Source organism: Heptranchias perlo, unplaced genomic scaffold, assembly GCF_035084215.1.
Source record: "Heptranchias perlo isolate sHepPer1 unplaced genomic scaffold, sHepPer1.hap1 HAP1_SCAFFOLD_254, whole genome shotgun sequence".
NCBI classification, from domain to species: domain Eukaryota; kingdom Metazoa; phylum Chordata; class Chondrichthyes; order Hexanchiformes; family Hexanchidae; genus Heptranchias; species Heptranchias perlo.
This window is the reverse complement of record NW_027139266.1, coordinates 351003-369066: the sequence shown is the minus strand read 5'-3', so window position 1 is coordinate 369066 and position 18064 is coordinate 351003. Positions and strand designations below refer to the sequence as shown.

The window sequence follows — 18064 nt, the reverse complement described above, 5'->3', positions numbered from 1 at the left end:
CACATTTTACTCCATCTGCAACCTTCTTGATAATGTTAAAATTAGAGCTGGGTCATTTACGAGCAAAATAAGGTGGCAATTTTTCACACAAAGGGTGGTGGAAATCTCAAGCTCAACTCCCCGAAAGGCTGTGGATGCAGGGGGTAATTAAAATTTTCAATATTGAGATCGATAGATTTGTGTTGTGTGAGGGTTGAAAGGGATATGAAGCAAAGAAGAGTAAATGGAGATGTGGTACAGATTAGTCCTGATCCAATTGAACAGCGGAGTGGGCTTCAGGGGCTAAATGGTTAATTCCAGTTCCTGAAACAAGTCACTGACACCAATCTCATCCACTCTGATATAAACCAATCCCACAGTCACTGACACCAATCTCCTCCACTCTGATAGAAACCAACCCCACAGTCACTGACACCAATCTCCTCCACTCTGATATAAACCAATCCCACAGTCACTGACACCAATCTCCTCCACTCTGATATATACCAATCCCACAGTCACTGACACCAATCTCCTCCTGTCTGATATAAACCAATCCCATACTCACTGATACCAATCTCACTGAATGGTGGAACAGGATCGAGGGGCTGAATGGCCTACTTCTGTTCCTAATGTTTCGATGTCACACTGAAGTTGCTAAAATTCCTCTTCACATTTCTTAATGCTCCCTATATTGAGGCTGTCAGGAAATGTTGATTTTATGCCCTTGTACCCAAGCCCAGGTCATTGCTCTGTATTGAGAAGAGCAATGGCCCCAACACTGCCCCTGGGGACACCACTGTTTACATCCCCACAGTCTGAAAAACATCCATTAACCAATACTCTGCACTTTATCCAACTTCCCATCCACACTGACCCACTCCCTGTAATACCGTGAGCTTTAATCTGATCAACAAGCCTGCTGTCCGGCAACTAATCAAACACTTTTTAACAATCCATCTTCACAATCCACTGCATTTTAAACTCAAACTGTGTTATTTCCTCCAATAATCCCTGCGGTCTGTCCTGAATTAATCCATTTTATCCCTACACTGTGTTATTTCCTCCAATAATCCCTGCTGTCTGTCCTGAATTAATCCATTTTATCCCGACACTGTGTTATTTCCTCCAATAATCCCTGCTGTCTGTCCTGAATTAATCCATTTTATCCCAACACTGTGTTATTTCCTCCAATATTCCCTGCTGTCTGTCCTGAATTAATCCATTTTATCCCTACACTGTGTTATTTCCTCCAATAATCCCTGCTGTCTGTCCTGAATTAATCCATTTTATCCCTACACTGTGTTATTTCCTCCAATATTCCCTGCTGTCTGTCCTGAATTAATCCATTTTATCCCTACACTGTGTTATTTCCTCCAATAATCCCTGCTGTCTGTCCTGAATTAATCCATTTTATCCCTACACTGTGTTATTTCCTCCAATAATCCCTGCTGTCTGTCCTGAATTAATCCATTTTATCCCTACACTGTGTTATTTCCTCCAATAATCCCTGCTGTCTGTCCTGAATTAATCCATTTTATCCCTACACTGTGTTATTTCCTCCAATAATCCCTGCTGTCTGTCCTGAATTAATCCATTTTATCCCCACACTGTGTTATTTCCTCCAATAATCCCTGCTGTCTGTCCTGAATTGATCCATTTTATCCCTACACTGTGTTATTTCCTCCAATAATCCCTGCTGTCTGTCCTGAATTAATCCATTTTATCCCTACACTGTGTTATTCCCTCCAATATTCCCTGCTGTCTGTCCTGAATTAATCCATTTTATCCCCACACTGTGTTATTTCCTCCAATAATCCCTGCTGTCTGTCCTGAATTAATCCATTTTATCCCGACACTGTGTTATTTCCTCCAATAATCCCTGCTGTCTGTCCTGAATTAATCCATTTAATCCCAACACTGTGTTATTTCCTCCAATATTCCCTGCTGTCTGTCCTGAATTAATCCATTTTATCCCTACACTGTGTTATTTCCTCCAATAATCCCTGCTGTCTGTCCTGAATTAATCCATTTTATCCCTACACTGTGTTATTTCCTCCAATAATCCCTGCTGTCTGTCCTGAATTAATCCATTTTATCCCTACACTGTGTTATTTCCTCCAATATTCCCTGCTGTCTGTCCTGAATTAATCCATTTTATCCCTACACTGTGTTATTTCCTCCAATAATCCCTGCTGTCTGTCCTGAATTAATCCATTTTATCCCTACACTGTGTTATTCCCTCCAATAATCCCTGCTGTCTGTCCTGAATTAATCCATTTTATCCCTACACTGTGTTATTTCCTCCAATAATCCCTGCTGTCTGTCCTGAATTAATCCATTTTATCCCGACACTGTGTTATTTCCTCCAATAATCCCTGCTGTCTGTCCTGAATTAATCCATTTAATCCCAACACTGTGTTATTTCCTCCAATATTCCCTGCTGTCTGTCCTGAATTAATCCATTTTATCCCTACACTGTGTTATTTCCTCCAATAATCCCTGCTGTCTGTCCTGAATTAATCCATTTTATCCCTATACTGTGTTATTTCCTCCAATAATCCCTGCTGTCTGTCCTGAATTAATCCATTTTATCCCTACACTGTGTTATTTCCTCCAATATTCCCTGCTGTCTGTCCTGAATTAATCCATTTTATCCCTACACTGTGTTATTTCCTCCAATAATCCCTGCTGTCTGTCCTGAATTAATCCATTTTATCCCTACACTGTGTTATTCCCTCCAATAATCCCTGCTGTCTGTCCTGAATTAATCCATTTTATCCCTACACTGTGTTATTTCCTCCAATAATCCCTGCTGTCTGTCCTGAATTAATCCATTTTATCCCTACACTGTGTTATTCCCTCCAATAATCCCTGCTGTCTGTCCTGAATTAATCCATTTTATCCCTACACTGTGTTATTTCCTCCAATAATCCCTGCTGTCTGTCCTGAATTAATCCATTTTATCCCTACACTGTGTTATTTCCTCCAATAATCCCTGCTGTCTGTCCTGAATTAATCCATTTTATCCCTACACTGTGTTATTCCCTCCAATAATCCCTGCTGTCTGTCCTGAATTAATCCATTTTATCCCTACACTGTGTTATTCCCTCCAATAATCCCTGCTGTCTGTCCTGAATTAATCCATTTTATCCCTACACTGTGTTATTCCCTCCAATAATCCCTGCTGTCTGTCCTGAATTAATCCATTTTATCCCTACACTGTGTTATTTCCTCCAATATTCCCTGCTGTCTGTCCTGAATTAATCCATTTTATCCCTACACTGTTTTATTTCCTCCAATATTCCCTGCTGTCTGTCCTGAATTAATCCATTTTATCCCTACACTGTGTTATTTCCTCCAATAATCCCTGCTGTCTGTCCTGAATTAATCCATTTTATCCCTACACTGTGTTATTTCCTCCAATATTCCCTGCTGTCTGTCCTGAATTAATCCATTTTATCCCTACACTGTGTTATTTCCTCCAATAACCCCCCTGTCTGTCCTGAATTAATCCATTTTATCCCTACACTGTGTTATTCCCTCCAATAATCCCTGCTGTCTGTCCTGAATTAATCCATTTTATCCCTACACTGTGTTATTCCCTCCAATAATCCCTGCTGTCTGTCCTGAATTAATCCATTTTATCCCTACACTGTGTTATTTCCTCCAATAATCCCTGCTGTCTGTCCTGAATTAATCCATTTTATCCCTACACTGTGTTATTTCCTCCAATAATCCCTGCTGTCTGTCCTGAATTAATCCATTTTATCCCTACACTGTGTTATTTCCTCCAATAATCCCTGCTGTCTGTCCTGAATTAATCCATTTTATCCCAACACTGTGTTATTTCCTCCAATATTCCCTGCTGTCTGTCCTGAATTAATCCATTTTATCCCTACACTGTGTTATTTCCTCCAATAATCCCTGCTGTCTGTCCTGAATTAATCCATTTTATCCCTACACTGTGTTATTTCCTCCAATATTCCCTGCTGTCTGTCCTGAATTAATCCATTTTATCCCTACACTGTGTTATTTCCTCCAATAATCCCTGCTGTCTGTCCTGAATTAATCCATTTTATCCCTACACTGTGTTATTCCCTCCAATAATCCCTGCTGTCTGTCCTGAATTAATCCATTTTATCCCTACACTGTGTTATTTCCTCCAATAATCCCTGCTGTCTGTCCTGAATTAATCCATTTTATCCCTACACTGTGTTATTCCCTCCAATAATCCCTGCTGTCTGTCCTGAATTAATCCATTTTATCCCTACACTGTGTTATTTCCTCCAATAATCCCTGCTGTCTGTCCTGAATTAATCCATTTTATCCCTACACTGTGTTATTTCCTCCAATAATCCCTGCTGTCTGTCCTGAATTAATCCATTTTATCCCTACACTGTGTTATTCCCTCCAATATTCCCTGCTGTCTGTCCTGAATTAATCCATTTTATCCCTACACTGTGTTATTCCCTCCAATAATCCCTGCTGTCTGTCCTGAATTAATCCATTTTATCCCTACACTGTGTTATTTCCTCCAATATTCCCTGCTGTCTGTCCTGAATTAATCCATTTTATCCCTACACTGTGTTGTTCCCTCCAATATTCCCTGCTGTCTGTCCTGAATTAATCCATTTTATCCCCACACTGTTATTTCCTCCAATATTCCCTGCTGTCTGTCCTGAATTAATCCATTTTATCCCTACACTGTGTTATTCCCTCCAATAATCCCTGCTGTCTGTCCTGAATTAATCCATTTTATCCCTACACTGTGTTATTTCCTCCAATATTCCCTGCTGTCTGTCCTGAATTAATCCATTTTATCCCTACACTGTGTTATTTCCTCCAATATTCCCTGCTGTCTGTCCTGAATTAATCCATTTTATCCCGACACTGTGTTATTCCCTCCAATAATCCCTGCTGTCTGTCCTGAATTAATCCATATTATCCCTACACTGTGTTATTCCCTCAAATATTCCCTGCTGTCTGTCCTGAATTAATCCATTTTATCCCTACACTGTGTTATTCCCTCCAATAATCCCTGCTGTCTGTCCTGAATTAATCCATTTTATCCCTACACTGTGTTATTTCCTCCAATAATCCCTGCTGTCTGTCCTGAATTAATCCATTTTATCCCTACACTGTGTTATTCCCTCCAATATTCCCTGCTGTCTGTCCTGAATTAATCCATTTTATCCCTACACTGTGTTATTCCCTCCAATATTCCCTCCTCTTTGTCCTTTATTAAAGTCCAGTTTTTCCCTCGAGTTTGACATCAATCAGGTTTAAAATTGATGCAGAGTTTCAGCCAATGAGGGAGATCCGGGCTCAGCCCCGCCCACTCGGTGCCTCAAGTCCCGCCCCTCACCCACTCCCATTGGTTGGAGGACCAACCGCCCGCTCGGTCCTCCAGCCCCTCTCCGCTCTTCCTATTGGTCCGTAGCTCCCGTCAATCACCCGGGCAGTGTGAGCTGAGCATGCGCGGCGGGCGGGGAGTGAGGCCGAGATCGTGTCGGCAACAGGTGAGAGATGGGCGGGGGGAGCGGGTTAATAAACCCCGGGGGAGGGGGCGGGGGCTTCACAAACCCCGAGTGCGGCCCCGGGCCCGAATATCAAACAGTGAACATTCTCCTCTCTCTCTCTACACTCCGGGGGCTCCGGTTTCGATCAGACCCGAAACTCAACACACGGCCCGCGGCCTCCGAGCATGCGCAGTGTCAGCGTCAAACCTCGTGACTCATTGAATCAGGGAGCGTCTGTAAATGAAGGAGAAATGGTGATCGGTCAGGGAGCGTCTGTAAATGAAGGAGAATTGGTGATCGGTCAGGGAGCGTCTGTAAATGAAGGAGAAATGGTGATTGGTCAGGGAGCGTCTGTAAATGAATGAGAAATAGTGATCGGTCAGGGAGCGTCTGTAAATGAAGGAGAATTGGTGATCGGTCAGGGAGAGTCTGTAAATGAAGAAGAAATGGTGATCTCTACATCTTCAGTCATCCAGGGAGCTCAAGCTTTGGATGCCATGTCTTTCCTCCTCGTGGGAATCTGTCTACTCTGTTCCCAAACCAACTTCTCCTTGAAGGCCTCCCATTGTTCAATTATTGTTCTGCCTGCCAATTCTTGATGCCAATTAACCTGGACAAGATCCCTTTTTAACTCATGAAATTCGCCCTCCTCCAGTTAAGAATTTTCATATTTGACTGTCCCCAGTCCTTTTCCAAAACTATTCTAAACCGAATGAAATTATGATCACTGCTGCCCCACTGAAACATGCTCCACCTGCCCCACTTCATTCTCCACACCGAGCCCACTGCTGTACTCACACTCTCTCACACTCTCTCACACTCACTCTCTCACATTCATTCTCTCACATTCACTCTCTCACATTTACTCTCTCACACTCACTCTCTCACCCTTTCACTCATGGTTTCGGGCCACTGAAAGATGATGTGATGGGTTTGGATTTCAGCACAGGGAGGAGGGAGAGTGTGTGGGACGGGGATTTACAGCTTTGAGGAATGAGAGAGGAAATAATGTTCCATCGAAAGTAGAGTTATCTGATCTGAATTTCTATCCTGTACTTACATTGATAACTTTTATAAACTCCTTTAACAGGGGAGGATTTGCAGAGGGAAACTCAAACCAAAGATCACGTCAAGATCTGACAGAGTCACTTGATTCATCAGGACCTGAATATCATCGGCCTTTGAATGTGGAAGGAGAAATGTTTGTCTGTTCTGTCTGTGGGAGAAGATTTCAAACATCAGTGTGAGTGGAAAAGCACCGAGACACACACACACACCAGTGAGAGTGTTCCAGTGCACTGACTGTGGAAAGAGCTTTAACCAGTTACACAGCCAGAAAAAACATCGCACCATTCACAGCGGGGAGAAACCGTCCACGTGTTCTGTGTGTGGACGAGGCTTCAACTGATCGTCCAACCTGGAGAGACACAAGGACACCCGGACCATGGAGAAACCGTGGAAATGTGGGGACTGTGGGAAGGGATTCAATTACCCTTCAGAGCTGGAAACTCATCGACGCCGTCACACTGGGGAGAGGCCGTTCACCTGCTCCGTGTGTGGGAAGGGATTCACTTGGTCATCCACCCTGCTGAAACACCAGCGAGTTCACACTGGGGAGAGGCCGTTCACCTGCTCCGTGTGTGGGAAGGGATTCACTCAGTCATCCGCCCTGCTGACACACCAGCGAGTTCACACTGGGGAGAGGCCGTTCACCTGCTCCGTGTGTGGGAAGGGATTCACTCAATCATCCACCCTGCTGACACACCAGCGACTTCACACTGATGAGAGACCTTTTAAATGTTCTGACTGTGAGAAGAGGTTTAAAAGCAAAATTGAACTGCTGAGACACCATCGTGCTCGCACTGGGGAGAGGCCGTTCACCTGCTCCGTGTGTGGGAAGGGATTCGCTCTGTCATCACACTTTCTGTCACACCAGCGAGTTCACACTGGGGAGAGGCCGTTCACCTGCTCCGTGTGTGGGAAGGGATTCGCTCAGTCATCGACCCTGCTGACACACCAGCGAGTTCACACTGGGGAGAGGCCGTTCCCCTGCTCAGTGTGTGGGAAGGGATTCACTCAGTCATCGACCCTGCTGACACACCAGCGAGTTCACACTGGGGAGAGGCCGTTCACCTGCTCAGTGTGTGGGAAGGGATTCGCTCAGTCATCGACCCTGCTGACACACCAGCGAGTTCACACTGGGGACAGGCCGTTCACCTGCTCAGTGTGTGGGAAGGGATTCGCTCAGTCATCGACCCTGCTGACACACCAGCGAGTTCACACTGGGGACAGGCCGTTCACCTGCTCAGTGTGTGGGAAGAGATTCACTCAGTCATCCTCCCTGCTGACACACCAGCGAGTTCACACTGAGTGACCTTTAAATGTTCTGACTGTGGGAAGAGATTTAAAATCAGAAACGAACTGCTGAGACATTGACGCACTCACACTGGGGAGAGACTTTTCACCTGCTCCGTGTGTGGGAAGAGATTCACTCCATCATCCCACCTTCTGAAACATTAACTTGTTGACACTATTGAGTGACCTTTTAATGCAGTGACTGTGAGAAGAGCTTTAAAAGTAGAAATGAACTGCTGACACATCAACGCATGCCCATTGGTTGAGAGACTGTTCACCTGCTCCGTGTGTGGGAAGGGATTCACTCAGTCATCACACGTGCTGAGACACCAGCGAGTTCACGAAATGAGCAGGTCCAACGAGCCGGTCTGTAACACAGGCCAATGACTCAGTGCAGCTGGGCTCCGTTATAGCCTCTCCTGTCAGTAACACACAAAGAGAAATTGTAAATCTGAAACAGAAAGAGATAATGTAGAACACTTCATATCAACCACCAGTTTTTCCCTCTTTCCGGCTTTTAAAACAATCTGTTTCACAGTTTGTCAAACCCGAAACAGCCTCTGGGATTTGCTGATTGAGAATTTCAGTGGAAATTGGGACCGTCATTAAGTATCGGAACAAATATCCCCGCTGAGGTTTCGGGATTGTTACTGGTTTATTTATATCAGTGAGTGACCGATTTTAAACTAGTTGAGGGTCTAAACCTCAGGTCAGAGCCTGGGATAGACAAGAGATTCTTCAATGTATCAAGTTAAATTACACTGATTCCACCAACACTGGACATCACATCCCTCAAACATTGTTATCTGTTGCTGTATAAAACTGGTGAGGGTGGAAATGGGAAATAACTGAAAAAAACTTCATTGTATCAAAGTTAATTCTGATCATTATTATTATACAAACATTCTACAGCCGGTCCCTTAAAAAGGACCCAATATCAAACCAGTCCCCAGTCCTTGGGCCTGTGCCTATGTTGTGATTTGCACCCGCTTCTGACTGACTTGGTATCAGACGCACTCCCGTCAACAGTAAACGGATGGAGCCGGATCCATAAGAGAAAAATGAGGACCGAGCTCCGCGGTTCTCCCAGAGTGCGGGAGGCGGAGTAACAGCAGCAGACAGAGAGATCTCTCTAAACCAGCCGCTGCCGCCGGAGAGAAGCGAGTCCCGTTCCGAGCCGTGTCTGTCAGGCGCCCGCTGACCCTCTCTTCACTGAAGGGGACCGATTCAGCACCAACTCACACACCCACCATTGGATCATTGAATCACCTTCAACACCTGAATTACATCACCACTTAATCCTCTCTTCACGAGGAAATACAAATCTTGTCCATGCAACTTGCCCTCATAATTTAACCATTTTAGCCCCGGTATCATTTCTGCGCTGCACCTCCTGCAAGGCCAATATATCCTTCCTGAGGTCTGGTGCCCAGGACTGAATGCCGTACTCTAAATGTGGCCTCAACAGAGTTTATAGAATTCTAACATAACTTCCACCCTTTTGAATTCCAGTTCCCTTGAGATAAAGGCCGACATTCCATTCGCCATTTTAATTATTTTTTGCACCTGTCTGCCAACTCTTCCTGATTTCCCGAAGGATCTCTGCTCACCCACAGTTCCTGGCTTCTCACCATTTTGAAAATACTCTGATTTATCTTGCTTCGGGCCAAAGTGGATGGCCTCACACTTCCCCAGATTGAAACTTTGAACAGTCTGGGGCTCTTTTGTTTCGAAAAGAGAAGGCTGAGGGTGACCTGATACAGGACTTTAAGATTATGCAAGGGTTTGATAGGTCAGATGTAGATAAGGTGTTTGTACTTTTGGGAGTGGGGACGTCAAAACTTAGGGCCATGAATATAATAGTCATCAATAAATCCAATCTGGCATTCAAGAGAAACATATTTATCCAGAGAGGCGTTAGAATGTGCAGCTCGCTCCCACAAGGAGTAGTTAAGGCGAATCGCATGGATGCATTTATGGTGAAGCTGGATAAACACATGGAGGAGAAAGGAATATTCAGGTTTGCTCATCGGGTTAGACGAAGAGGGGTTGGAGGAGGCTCGTCTGCAGCATAAACACCGGTATAGTCTAGTTGGGCCGAATTGCCTGTTTCTGTGATGTACATTCGATGTAATTCTATGTAAGCTCCATCTGACACAGTTTTACCAACTCACTGAATCTCTCAATTTCCCTTTGTAACTTTATGCTCCCATCTACACTACTCACTGTGCACCCAAACTTGGTGTCGTCAACAAACCTGGATATTCGGCTCTCTATTCCTTTATCTGCCTCATTTATACAGATCCCTGGGGGTCACCACTAATCAAATCCTGTCAATTTGAGTACATACCCATTAACCCTACTCTCTGTCTCCTACCTCCAAACCAACTCCCTCCCCATGTCAATGGGTTGCTATAAATTCCACGTGCTCTCATTTCTGTTAACAGTCTGATGCTAAACTTTATCGAATGCCTCTGGAAGTCAATGTACACATAACACCCATGGACACTCCATTATTTACCACGTTAGTTGCATCTTCAAAAAGTTCAACTCGTTTCGTTGGACTTGACTTACACTTTACAAATCTCTCTGATCAATTCATGTTTATCCAAGTGCTCAGTCATTCTTTCCCTAATAACAGATACTGGTAACTTGCCCACAACAGACGTCAGACTAATAGGACTATCATTTCGTACCTTATCTCTCCTACCCTTCCGATATAATGGAATGACATTGGCAATTTTCCAATCCATGGAACAATTCCTGAATCAAGAAAGTTTTGAAAGATCATGACTGAAGTATGTACAATTTCCTCACCTATTCCCCTTCGTCCCCTGGGATGGTAACCATCAGGTCCTGGAGATTTGTTTATCTTTAATCTCATTATTTTCTCCAATACCATTATTTTACTTGCACTGAATCCCCTTGATTAATTTTCAGTTTTCCTCGTGTCTCTGATATATTATCCTCATGATTTTCTGCGAGTATTTAGCAAGTCTGCCATTTCCTGAATTTCAATTATAATATCACCGCCATCTGTCCCTAGTCACCGTTCTTTCTCTTAATATACGTGTAAAAACCTTGAGAGTTGTCCTTAATTTCACTCACAAGTTTTTCTCATTTTCCCTCTTTGCACCTTTTACAATTTTTTTAGTTTCAGCACCACAATAAACAACACTTCACTGTGAAATTTGCTCAATTAATTCTTCAGTGTCAGAGCGAGAATTCTCCATCCCTAATTTATTTAAAGTAACAAACAAACACAATCTCACATATTCATCCATGTATCATCGCACTGATGGACACACAAAGATAAACACAGCTTGAAACGCAGTCAGTATCGGGATTCACAGGGAAACGGGCAAGCGAAAGAGACAAAGATCAAACAGTCTGAACTCACAACAGAATGTGACGTGTAGCTGATAGATATTAATGAGAGGAGGTGATAACCCGTACTGTGATTTTGCTCCGTGGTTTAGTTGATTAAAGTACCTGTCTAAATACCAGGAGATTCTGGATTCAAATCTCAGTGGTGCCTTTTTGTAATTCATGGCGTTCAGTGGTTTTGAGAAGCAAGAACACACAGTGCGGTGTTTGTGTTTTGTGCAGGAGCTAACACGGAACTGATCAGGAAGTTTCTTCAAAAATGCCTTTTCATTATACATAGAATGTGTCTGTGACATGTTCTTGTTTCTGGGCTCGTTGAGGTCGGGGTATAATTCTCGATTCGAGGTTCATACCCTGGAGAAGCCCTAATTTGGAACTAGACTTTTGATCCTTGAACTGCGGTTCAAACTTTTGCAAACAGGGAAAAGAAGTCCCCAAATCACTCCACCTGAATCTCACGCGGTCTCGGAAGAAATTCAGTTCAAACAATCAGGACTTTAAAGGCACCTGAATGACCAACACTTTCATTGAATGAGCTTTGCTTACAATTGCATTCGACCTTGAAACCGCTCTGGGCTTTCATCTCACTGAAGCAGAGTGTGGCCGCTCTGTATCTGTGAGCATGTTGGTGACGAGCTTAGCTTTGATATTGGTCGCTCTCAATTTTCAAGATCTCGCCAAGGTCAGGGAAAAGAAACCGAGAATCCAATTGACCCTGTAAGTGATGAATTGAAGGGATTGGTGCTCCAAGCAGATCTGGAAAATTCAGTGCGGTCGCTCAGGAATTCCAAATCCACCCTCTCACCACTCGGTGATCATATTATATAAGATGAAGACCGGCTCGTTGGATTTGATTTTCACTCCAGCAAGCTTCAACTATTGATTTTGTAAAAGTAAACTGACAGTAGACAGCTGTTATATTGGTCACTGCAGCCTTAAGGTTTAGCTCAGTGAATTACTAATTTAGCGGATGACAATTCCGCCTTCCTTCGTTGGCGTAATCGGTTGGCGCGAAAGTTTGATGGACCAGGTGACTTATCTATTTTAAGTACAGTTAGCCTTTCTAGTACCTCTTCTTTCTCATTTTTTAGCCCATCCAGTATCTTAACTATATCTTCCTTTATCGAGAATCTGGCAGCATCTTCTTCCTTAGTAAAGAACAATGCAAAGTACTCATTTAGTACCTCAGGCCATGCCCACTGCCTCCATGAGTAGATCTCCTTTATGGTCCCTAATCGTCCCCACCCCTCCTCTTACTACTCGTTTACTGTTAACATGTCTGTAGAAGACTTTTTAATTCCCTTTTATGATGTCCGCTATTCTTATGCTCTCTCTTTGCCCCTCTCATTTACTTTTTCACTTCCCCTCTGAACTTTCTATATTCTCTCTGGTTGGCACTTGTGTTATTAACCTGACACCTGTCATACACCACTTTTCCCCGCTTCATCTTACTCTCTATCTCTCTTATTATCCAGGGAGTTTTGGCTTTATTTGCCCGATCTTTCTACCTCGTTGGAATGTACCTTCTCTATACCCGAATCATCTTTTTAAAAGCCGCCCATTGTCCAATTATAGTTTTGCCTGACAATCTTTAATTCCAATTTACCGGGGCCAGATCTGTTCTCATCCCACTGAAATTGACCCTCATCCAATTGAGTACTTTTACTTTAGAGTGGACAGAGTCCATTTCCATAGCTATTCTCATCCTTATGATACTGATCGCTGCTCCCTAAATGCTCCCCCACTGACACTTGCTCCACTTGGCCCGCGTCATTCCCTTGAACCAAGTCCAGCAATGCCTCCTTCCTCAGTGGGCCAGAAACGTACTGGTCGAGAAAGTTACCCTGAACACATTTCAAATATTCCTCCCCTTCTTTGCGCCTTATATTATTGTTATCCCAATCTATATTAGGATAGTTGAAATTCCCGGTTATTACTATTTTATGGCTTTTGCACCTCTCTGTAATTTCCCTGCAAATTTGCTCCTCTATCTCCGTCCCACCAGCTGGTGGCCTATAGAATACACCAAGTAGTGTAATCGCATCTCTATTGTTCCTTAACTCGAACTCAGTACCCAGGAGAAATTGCCTCGTTCCTGGGAACTTTGTATTAAGCAGAAGTTAGCAGCAAATAGTGTTCGTGGTGGGACTGAGAAATGCTTTAACAGCCGGCACCCTGTAAAACAGAGCTCCAAGTATCGGTTTAAATAAAGTCCTGAACTGACAAAGCGGTGGACAGATGAGGATTGAATTAAATCCCAATTCACTGAATCTAAACAAGGTTTAAAGAAGTGAATTTGTCAGGAGTGGGATTCCTGATCCTGTTTGTGAGCTGAAACTGGATCGGTCCCGTTCTGTAAAGACTGAATGGCAGGCGGCTCCCAGACAGGGCTCAGGCCGGGACTGGCAGCTCTCCGCTGGGAACGGCTGGATTGGAGAGCGGGGCTCCTGCGCTGTTGCTGCTGCTGCTTCCGCCTCTTCGAGTCCCTGTGGCGGTCGGAACCGATCTCCCTCCTATGGATCCGGCTCCAGGTGGGCGCTGTGGACCTCGTGGCGCAACGGTAGCGCGTCTGACTCCAGATCAGAAGGATGCGTGTTCGAATCACGTCGGGGTCATTGCATTTTCGCACTGTTTCAGTGTCACTGTTTTATCGCGGGGCAGTCTTTCAGGGATGGTCTGTTCACTGTGTGTAAAATAATATTTATCACAGAATGAACACACCACAGAAGGAGGCCATTCAACCCATCAATCCCTTACCTGCCTTTTGTAAGATCAATCCCATTGGTCCCATTCCCCGTCCCTTTCCCCGTGGCCCTGCATTTTCCCCTTCAAGTATTTATCAAATTCCTTTTTAAAAGCCACGATTGAATCTGCTTCCACCGCCCTTTCAGGCAGCGCATTCCAGATCATAACCATTCGCTGCGTAAAAAAGATTTTCCTCATGTCGCCTTTGGTTCTTTTGCAATCACCTCAAATCTGTGTCCTCTGGTTCTCGACACTTCCGCCAATGGGAACAGCTTCTCTTTATTAACTTTATCTGAACCCTCCATGACTTTGAACACTTCTATCAAATCTCCTCTGAACCTTCTCTGCTCCAAGAAGAACAACCCCAGCACGGCGTAAATGCGGTCAATTAGCTCCAATTTATTTATTTGGGCATTAAACAAAATGTGAAAGACTGGCGAGGCGTTGTGTGAACGGAGCTCACTGCTTTAAGACAATAAATCCAATCACAGCGTGGGCGCTGGGTTCAAATCTCACTGTTGAGAGAATTTCTGGCAATGTTCATTTTGAACTGTTCGCAGAAAACCCGATTGTCGTGCGATGGAGCAGAGGATGTGAAAGAAGCTGAAAGTGGAAGTGCAGATATTAGTTTCATCACGGGGACAGGACACGTTTCCACAGGTTCGGGCCTCTCACCTTAATATTCTTTCCAGCAGAGCGGGACAGGTGATCAGAGTGACCGGGCTCCAGCGGCGCAATCGGTCAGTGCGCGGTCCTTATCTGACAGGACAGGGTCGGGAAATACCGAGGTTGTTAATTCGAGTCTCACCGAGATCAAACAATCCTTTTGCTTGTAAACATTTTGACCGGAGGTGAAGGTACAAATGGTTTGTTCCAAAATGCATCTACTTATTTGAATTGCCATGTGGTTCCTCCGGACTACGCTGTTGTAATACCAAATGAGATGTTCAGTATTACTTGTTTACAGGAGGGAGGCTGCGGTTTTGGAGACACAAAGTATGATTTTGATCCATCTACAAATCGTGGGATTTAACTGGAGCTTTAAACCAGCGCCTTAGACCGCTCAGCCAGGATACTTTCCAACCTACACTTCAGGAGCTAGTTTTACAGGAATAGAATTACTACAAGCAAGAATTCTCCCCCTCCAGCACCAATGCTCACACGGCAGCAGGATGCATGTGTCCAGTTAGAAACCTGTCTGAAGGAACATTCAGTCTGACAGAGCCGGAAGTCCAGCAGATTGACTTTCGGTCTGAGCAGATGATGAGTCTCCTCCTTGGGAGTGTTTCGCCAATCCAGCTCAGAGTGGATTAAGAATCATAAATCCGGGTGTAAGATGAAGTGTCGGGGGCAGTTTCCCGTCCTTGACGGACATTAATGATCCTGCTGCAAAATTTCACTTCCCAGCTCCCGATCCATGAACTAAAACCCAACTCTGGTGGGACTCCAACCCACAACCTTTGAATATCCCCTTCAATTATTAAGTAGAAGTCCAACACGCTATCCTTTGCGCCACAGAGTCAGTGATGGAATTTGAAGGAGAGCGGGGATCCTGTGCTGTGGTTGAGGCGGTCAGGATGCTCCTGCTTCCGCCTCTCACATTCCGAGAGCCGGGGCGGCAGTCTGCACCGATCGCCCTCCAATGGATCCGGCTCCAGCCGCTTGTTGTGGGCCTGGTGCAAGAACAGTCGCGTCTGACTCCACATCAGAAGGTTGCGTGTTTTGAACCAGGTTGAAATCACAGCATTTTCACTGTGGCTCAGGGACCTGCCGCCGTGTTGACCGATACTCTGCAACTCTCCCTGTGTTTACCTATACTCTGTATCTCTCGCTGTGTTTACCTATACTCTGTATCTCTCGCTGTGTTTACCGATACTCTGTATCTCTCGCTGTGTTTACCGATACTCTGTATCTCCCGCTGTGTTTACCTATACTCTGTATCTCTCGCTATGTTTACCGATACTCTGTATCTCTCGCTGTGTTTACCGATACTCTGTATCTCTCGCTGTGTTTACCCATACTCTGTATCTCTCGCTGTGTTTACCGATACTCTGTATCTCTCGCTGTGTTTACCGATACTCTGTATCTCTCGCTGTGTTTACCGATACTCTGTATCTCCCGCTGTGTTTACCGATACTCTGTATCTCTCGCCGTGTTTACCGATACTCTGTATCTCCCGCTGTGTTTACCGATACTCTGTATCTCCCGCTGTGTTTACCGATACTCTGTATCTCCCGCTGTGTTCACCGATACTCTGTATCTCTCGCTGTGTTTACCGATACTCTGTATCTCTCGCCGTGTTGACCGATACTCTGCAACTCTCCCTGTGTTTATCTCTGTGTCAATCCGTGGGCAGATTCTGAATGAACAATGAAATAAATGAGGGGGGTTCAGACAATTCTCCCATCTGACACTTAGGAACCAATGAGCGAAACTTTATAATAAGATATTGCTTATTGTGATGCAGCAAAGAAAACATTGTATTTTGAATGTTTTAGGTTCTGTTATGTACAAAAAGAAACTGTGACCACAACGTGTTTGCAACAAGCCGCCTTTTAAGTTGATGTCCGGCTCGCTAACATTGCAGCACGAGGTGTGGGCACCGCACTGATAACCTTCATGTGTATCCGGGCCTTTCAGACACTTCGTGTGACACAAGAGCTTTCCAATCCCCGCCAGCTCCGAGACACCGATACATCCGTCGAAGCAGCATTCACCGGCAGGGCCGATATCGCGCCCCCTTTGCCGGACTTCAGCAAATTGAACGTTGAAAATACAGAACAGGACGGACAGTATCTGGAAAACAGTTAAACTTTCAGTGTTCAGACTTTAGTGAGAAATATAAACAGGACTTTGGGTAGATATTAAGTGGATGTGCAGTAAGAGTGCGCTCTTGTTTTGTAAACTGTGGGAGTGTCGATATGAGTGTGATGTTCACATAGCAACTGCGGGTGTGTATATATGAGACCGATGTATTTCTATGAACTGTGTGTGTATATATGAGTGCCTTGTTTATTTATTTACTTTTTTTCTTTCACGGGATGTGGGCGTCGCTGGCGAGGCCAGCATTTATTGCCCATCCCTAATTGCCCTCGAAAAGGTGGTGGTGAGCCGCCCTCTTGAACCGCTGCAGTCCGTGTGGTGACGGTTCTCCCACAGTGCTGTTAGGAAGGGAGTTCCAGGATTTTGACCCAGCGACGATGAAGGAACGGCGATATATTTCCAAGCCGGGATGGTGTGTAACTTGGAGGGGAACGTGCAGGTGGTGTTGTTCCCATGTGCCTGCTGCTCTTGTCTTTCTAGATGGTAGAGGTCGCGGGTTTGGGAGGTGCTGTCAAAGAAGCCTTGGCGAGTTGCTGCAGTGCATCCTGTGGATGGTACACACTGCAGCCACAGTGCGCCGGTGGTGAAGGGAGTGAATGTTTAGGGTGGTGGATGGGGTGCCAATCAAGCGGGCTGCTTTATCCTGGATGGTGTATGAACTGTGGGTGTGTTTATATGAGTTTGATGTTTATATAGAACTATGAATGTGTATTTTTGAGTGTGATGTTTATATATGAACTGTGGGTGTGTATATATGAGTGCGATATTTATATATGAACTGTGGGTGTGTATATATGAGTGCGGTGTTTATATATGAACTGTGGGTGTGTATATATGAGTGCGATGTTTATATATGAACTGTGGGTGTGTATATATGAGTGCGGTGTTTATATATGAACTGTGGGTGTGTATATATGAGTGCGATGTTTATATATGAACTGTGGGTGTGTATATATGAGTGTGATGTTTATATATGAACTGTGGGGTGTATATATGAGTGTGATGTTTATATATGAACTGTGGGTGTGTATATATGAGTGCGATATTTATATATGAACTGAGGACGTGTATATATGAGTGCGATGTTTTTATTTGAATTTCGGAATGAACAGGAGGGGCAATTCCTCCTGGGGTTATATTTTTTTGAAGACAATGACATAAAGAGAAACTTTGACATGGGGCCGAAATAGCTCAGTTGGGAGAGCGTTAGACTGAAGATCTAAAGGTCCTTGGTTCAATCCCGAGTTTCGGCA

General features: G+C 44.5%; 2 non-coding genes across 2 annotated transcripts; both read left to right on the top strand.

The window, feature by feature from the left end:
• The first annotated feature begins 13786 nt into the window (after positions 1 to 13786).
• trnaw-cca (transfer RNA tryptophan (anticodon CCA)) lies at positions 13787 to 13858 on the top strand. Its single transcript has one exon. It is a non-coding gene; the product is annotated as a tRNA-Trp (tRNA).
• A 4133-nt stretch (positions 13859 to 17991) lies between these two features.
• On the top strand, positions 17992 to 18064 carry trnaf-gaa (transfer RNA phenylalanine (anticodon GAA)). The gene has a single exon. It is a non-coding gene; the product is annotated as a tRNA-Phe (tRNA).